This window comes from Blennius ocellaris (genome assembly GCF_963422515.1).
Source record: "Blennius ocellaris genome assembly, chromosome: 18".
Lineage (NCBI taxonomy): Eukaryota > Metazoa > Chordata > Actinopteri > Blenniiformes > Blenniidae > Blennius > Blennius ocellaris.
In genome coordinates this window covers 13,302,334-13,309,455 of record NC_137667.1, presented here as the reverse complement: position 1 = coordinate 13,309,455, position 7,122 = coordinate 13,302,334, and positions in this window count along the sequence as shown.

Here is a 7,122-nt window from a genome sequence, read left to right as displayed (position 1 = left end):
GAAGAGCTGTGGAAAGATGTTTGAATCGCGACAAGATCATGTTGAATTTTGTCTCATTTGAAATGATTTATGTCGTCACGTTATTAGTCAGTGTCTTGTTGATGGTCTTAGGCCTCTCAAGAAACAGAAATCTTCTCTTTCAAGTTGATAAACGAGTAAATAAAAGTTAGGCTGAAGAAAAAAAATTTAACAAATTAATGGATCTTTATTATATGGAAGAATGAAACTGTGAAATCACAGTGAGCTAATGAGTACTGGTGCCAGAAAGTGATGTTTCACAGTGGTTAATACTCGCCCTTCACAATAAATGTATGTGACTCGGGAGCCTTCCTGTGTTATCTTATTGTAAATGTAGTGTGAAAGAACACTTTTCCTTATCAGTTGAATTTTATGTTTTATGACTCATGAGATACTCCTTGTACCTATTTTTTTCTTTTCTTTCCAGATGAACTGGACAAGGTTATTTTATTCAGTTTGATCTAACAAAAAGAAACCCAATTTATTTTGTTGTTTTTTTTCTCAAGTGGAAACTAAAAAAAAAAATGATGAAATGCACGTTCACGGTCATACAGAAATCTAGTGATTAACACCTTCACCTCACACCCAGAACAACTGCAGTTCTTTCTGTGTAGAGTTCGAAAGTTCTCCAGGTTTTAGAAATTGTTGATTAAATATCGCACAGCCACATATGTTCCTCAGTTTGACTTGAATTTGACACTAAGATTGACACGAAAGTAATTCATTACGCAATAATCATGATTGTATAATTACATCCAATGTGATTTACTCTGATTTGACCAAAAGATACAGAAAAAAAATATAATTATTGGTCAACCAGTGCAGATATCTGGCCTTCCTCACATTCAATCAGTGTGCATAGGTTGTGGGTTGTTAAAATACCACTTGTGATAACACAGATCTCTGGGGGGGGGGGGATCCTGCAATTCTCAGGTTGTAATAGCATGGACATTTTTATCTAAATCCTGAGAGGCTGATAGTCTGAGGCATGTTTCTAAAGGTGAATGTGGAGCGTGGAATTGTAACTCCGTCATATCACCAGCAGGGGACGCTCCACAACAATTCATAGGCTTATTACTCTGTACAGCTGCAGTTGGAGGTTCCCTGACCTTTAACACAAAGCAGGCCCATGCGGGTCAGAAAGATAGCACACATGTAGGGCTATGGTTTATCAAGAACACCATTCTTCCACTGTTGTCAATAAAGCAGGAAAATGAATCATTTTCAGTCCGAGATATTGACAAGAAAAGAGAAAGGTTTTTACTTGGAGACATGCCAGTATACATACATTCCAAAAGACTTAATAGCTGTGACACCAAAAGCTCTGCATCAGGTCAAAGACCATAAAGTATGGATGGCAGAACAAATATAGAACAATATCAACACAGTGATCAACATTGCTGACATCTGAAAACACATAACGACATTAATCATGCAATAGTACTAGAACTAGCACTAGTACTTTATGGGCAATGAAAGTAATGTAGTTGAATTATTTGGTTATAATGTAAAGTGAGAAAGCATTGCACCTGAATAAATCATTATAATGGAATCAAAGACTTTTAATATGGAGTTTTTCTAACAGTGACAAATAAAATATTTCAATTCAAATCAATTTACTTACGCTTCATTAAATACTCCCAATACTCCGTCCTGAAGAACAGGCTCTGTTTCCGGGGGACCATATTTTCTGACGGACTTGGGACCGGAGGGGACAACAGTTTCAAGGAGAGTTTAACGAGACATAAGTAAAGTATTGTTGCAAGATTAATGTCACTATGTGTTTTCAGATATCAGCAATGTTGATCACTATGTTGAAATTGTCATAACGATGCGTGTGTGCTCTTTCGTTCCATCGATTGGTTCCGCTTTGGTTCCGTAAAAAATATTGTCCCCCGGAAACAAGGCCTGTTCTTCCGGACGGAGTATTGGGAGAATTTAATTAAGCGTAAGTAAATTGATTTGAATTGAAATATTTTATTTGTCACTGTTAGAAAAACATTGCATATTAAAAGTCTTTGATTCCAACATAATGATTTAAATAATTATTCAGCAGCAAGCTCTCTCACTTTACATTATACTTCCTCCTGGAAGAACAGGCCTTGTTTCCGGGGGACCATATTTTCTGACGGAAACAAAGCGGAACGAAATGATGGATGAAAGAGCACACATGCACAACGCTATGACAATTTCAAAATAGTGATCAACATTGCTGATATCTGAAAACATATAATGACATTAATCATGCAACAGTACTTTACTTACGTCTCATTAAACTCTCCTTAATGTCAGAAACTGTTGTCCCCTCCGGTCCTAAGTCCGTCAGAAAATATGGTCCCCCGGAAACAGCGACTGCTCTCCGCCTGCTGCTTGACATCACTTTTCCAAACTATATCAGAGATACTCCACCACCACGTTCAGCCAAACTCTTTGACCACTATCTTTGGCGTATCTCCAGATTTGGACCTGCCAAAAGCAAAACTCAATGTCCTGTTCCTTTACGTCTTTGCTGGGCCGGCGAGCAATTTTACTTAAGTGGAGGGATCCTGTCCTGCCATCCTTCTCGCACTGGATAAGAGATACCATGACCTGCTTGAATCTCCAGAAAATACGTCACACCACCCAGGGATCGGAAAACAAATTTCATAAGTTGTGGGATCCTTTCCTGAAATTCTTTGAAAGGCCCACTACGGTCATATCTGAGTAGCCTTTGACTGTCTTATAGTTTTGTAATGTTCTTTGAAGTTTTTCTATTTATTTTATTCTATTACAATATTACAAGTATTTTGATGGGTGGGGGTGTTGTTGATGGTGTGTTACTGCATCCTATATACCAACATAGTTCTTAAATGTAATTCGGCTTCCTTTCGTAGGAAGGATTACTCTTATACTTACGGATGTGTGTATTGTGAACCTTGACCTCCTACTACTCAGAAGGTGACTTTTAGCTGTGGTTGTTTTTTCGTCTCGATTGGGCTTGACTCATGTTTGGAATCTTTGTGGCCAGTGTGAGTGTTCTTGTTAAGGGTGGGGGAAAGAAAAGAAGAAAAAAAAAATTCCCTGTATAGTAAAAGCTATTTTCTGTTATTGTCTTTCAATTAAAAGACCTTTGAAAGTAAAAAAAAAAAAAAAAAAAAAAGCAGCCTTCGCTCTTCTCATCAGGACTCACAACAGTCACTGAAATGTAAGATATGTATTCTCTCTGCGGAGTTTAGGATCTCATTACTCTCTCACACAATGACTTTCTCTTGCTCCCGCAGACACGAAATCATCCATAATTGATCGTGGAAACCACACACTCTGATCATGTTTGAAGGAGCATCACAGACCAAAAGTGTTTTTAACTCCCTCTTGCAGCACATCAATGTTTTCTGCCCCAATTAATATGCAGACGGGGGTTAACATTCAACTTGGGCTACTGGGAGGGAAAATGAGGGCAACCGTAAACAACCTCAGTCATAAAGAGATGGAATGTTAATGTGGTCAAAATGTCGCATTCAAGCTCACTGCCTTTCGTTTCATCAACAACCACACTTTATCTTTACAACACGAGGCAACGTAAAACTATAATGAAATGTTTTGCATTAGGGGTTGAACCTGAAACTAAGTCATTCTTTTCTGGTTTTGGATTTAGATTTAAGGTTAACCTAACCCTGACCTGGGTAAAGTGGTGAAGAAGATGCAATTGATGCAAAAAAAAAGAGCTGGGATCAGCTCAAGAGCCCTACAATCCTGAATCAATTGGATCTAGTAGACAGATGGATGGAGAGTGATGTAAAACAGAAGCAGCTCGCCCTTCAAACTGAGGAGAAATCTCTCGAGCTGTTTTCTTCTCGTCTCACAGCAGAGGGCAGCCTCAGCTCAACTATTATTCTAAACACAGCTCTCAGTGCTGAGTGTCAGTGGAGTATTTTATGAAAGCAGCACCAGCTCTTTCCTCTGCTTGGATCAACATGCAGCAATGCAGCAGCGAGTTGTATAATGTCAAATCATTGGATGTAACCCGGAATAGATAAATCCACAAGTTAATAGCTGTAACAGTGGAAGGATTGTTAGATACGGATAGTAGATATATATGTAAAGAGGGATTGAAGATATCAGCTTATGATAATGATAATTAGTTTTGTGTCTTTGATGTGGTTTGGGCCCTTAAAAAGATACAACTGCATCATATTTACATTTCATATCCGCTCCAAAATGATGTGTTTTGATGTCATTTATTGTCTTCAGTTTGACTACCTGTGTTTTCTTTGCTGTGATTTGGTATTTTACAGCAGTAAAGTGAAATAACCCATTTATTTAAACATGTCCCTATTGTCCTAATGCGTCCACACATAAAACATTAAACTGTGACAGTACCATGCATATAAGAGTTGATTGATTCGATGATGCTTCAAAGCTCTGAATCTGTGTTCTGGAGGAGCCGCTCCGCTTTGTGAAGCTCTTTGTGACTCGTGGTTTGGTGTACTGGGACTTTGTGGTTAATTACTGGCGGCTCTGTGATCCTCCACTTTAATGAGCCAACAGGGAGCCTAATGAATAAAATAAAATTAAACTTAACGGCTCACTCATGCCCATGTTAAGCATTCACAAATGTGTACCTAAAACCAATCGACACTTGATGTGTTGACCAGAGAAAAAAAAAACCCTGATCAATTATTTTTTTTTGTCTTTATTGGATTTTGCTGCGCCTGTTTTAATCAAGCCAGACATAAGCTCAGCCCGACTACCCCATGTTACATACATATCAATACACAAACCCCCATCAAGCCCAGCAACTCCATCCCAGCAAGCCTCTACAGGCTGGTTGCCATGGAAACAGGATTCCACATACTCCTCCTCCACAGCGACTCCTCACTTCCTGATTGTCATTTGGAGGCCTGCATCCAGTCCATCCCTCCCCCACCTCTTCCTCCTCCGCCCCCCCCCCACCACCCCCACCCCCACCCCCCACTTCCCGCAAACCTCATGTTCACATTTGTACAATATTTTACAGCCCCATACTCACATCAGACAACAAACACAAGAACAAAGGTTACCGACATGTCGACAGATTAGGAGAGTCAAAAGGCAATCTGTTCATCATACCTTTTGTTCCTAAATTATTCAAACCAGTCACGTCCGTCCTCACCTCACTGCCTCCCATAAAATTTAGATCAAAATTCATTGAGGCGTTAGAGGCGGTGTTACACACGACAATGGAGAACATCTTTAAAGGGTCTGTGTTCAGCATCGTGCATTCATCATGGTTCATGTCTAAATATCAACACGTGTACATGGTAGCACCTTTAAATATAACCTGCTTTGAAATTCAGTGGATACCATAACCAACATACAATAATGTACCTTCACCTGCGGACATTGCCACGAAATTGAAGATATGATGCAACAGCATGAGCTGAAACCCCCTTTATAAAGGACAACTTGGTGTGAAACCACTTCAAACCATTTTGTATTGTTTCTGCTTTACAAAAAAAAAAGAAGAAGTTTGTTTCCGTGAACAAGCTCCACTTTGTCATTTCTCAATATTACAGATAACATTTTAGGTTAGAACTGTCTAAAAGCAATAAAACCTTTTCCAGAAGCAAATTAGTAAAACACTGAATTAATGTTATTATAGTCAAAGATTTGCAACTTTCTTAAGGATGGAATTAATTCTAAAAAGTGATTATGAGAGGGGTTATTTCAGTTACAATAATGTTTCTCTTGACCTTGTAGAAAGCTTAAAAAAAAACAACAACAACCTGTAAGCAGATTTCAGGAGCCATCATATACAGTATGCTTTTAATGTTTGGTAAACACACAGATAATAGGAAGAAGAGATGGCTGCAGATATAATGTGCACACGCAGTGGTTTCACACCGGTCACTGGCTCTCTTGCCATTAGCAATCGCTTTAGCTGCAACTGGATCTCTTGCATCAATAATAGAAGGACGATTAGTCAGCCTGACCCCCCCCCCCCCCTAACGGTTTGCTCCTTTTAACCTCTGCATGCCATGAACCCAGTGACACCAAGCTGTGTGCACACCTGACTGCACACTGCCGCCTCAACAGCACACACCGACATACATCCAAGTTCGCTTCAGCTTTTCGTTGACTTCTGGGACATTTGTCATTTCAGAGGAGCGACATATTATACTTGTCTGCAGAGGCTTCACCTGATCAGGTGCACTGCTTCTCCTATAATAATCTCCTATTTCTTGATCTGCAACATTCAGTTACGCCACCTACGCTGAAACCGGACTATGATCGGCACCAGTGTTATTAAAAACACATAATGAAGCGACAAGCTGCTTTAACACCGTCTGAATAAAAAAAAAAAAAAGTTGTCGAGCTGCAGAGCTGCTGCCCTACTCCAGTCATTGTTCCTGGTCTGACGGCGACATGGAAAATACTTTAAATAACATTACCATGTTTCCACAGCACCCGAGACACATTGGTGGCCCTAATTAACATGAGCTTACCTTTAAAAAGAGCAGTTTCCTGCCGTCTGCATGTCGGTCGTGTGGCTCAGCTGTTTTGTTGCTGATTCTTCTTCTATTTGCTCATGAATGAGTTGCTTTGACAGAATGCTGACATGGTAAATGAGACATAAATGAAGAGCTCAACAGATGTACGGAGAAAAAGTAGCCTGTGCTTGATTGTTTGGGTATGTTGAGATGTACAGCACTGTCTAAAACCAGTGGCAAAAATGATGGAGTTGGCCAGACTGGCCTGGCGATAATGAGACTATAACTGTATTTAAAAGATTTTAAATTTGTTCACAATGTTAAATTGAAGGTATAAGTTAGCTTGCAATGTGCAGTTTCTCCCTTCAGTCTAATAATAAAAAATGACAAATAAGATAGAAAACGCAGGAGCAGCTGGAGATCTCTGTGATTACGAACAGTTACCCAATGCACATAAATCAAATCAGAAATCTTACATACATCCATATTGCCCCCTGAAGTAAGGAGTGGATTTAAATAAATTGTTGACAATATAGAATATGGTTAGGAAGCAAGTTAGAATCCTTACCAGTTATTCTTTTGAAATGTCAGAAAAAGCGGGGGGGAAAAAGACATAGAAAAATAAACCTCGTCACATGTCCTTCATTAGAATGAA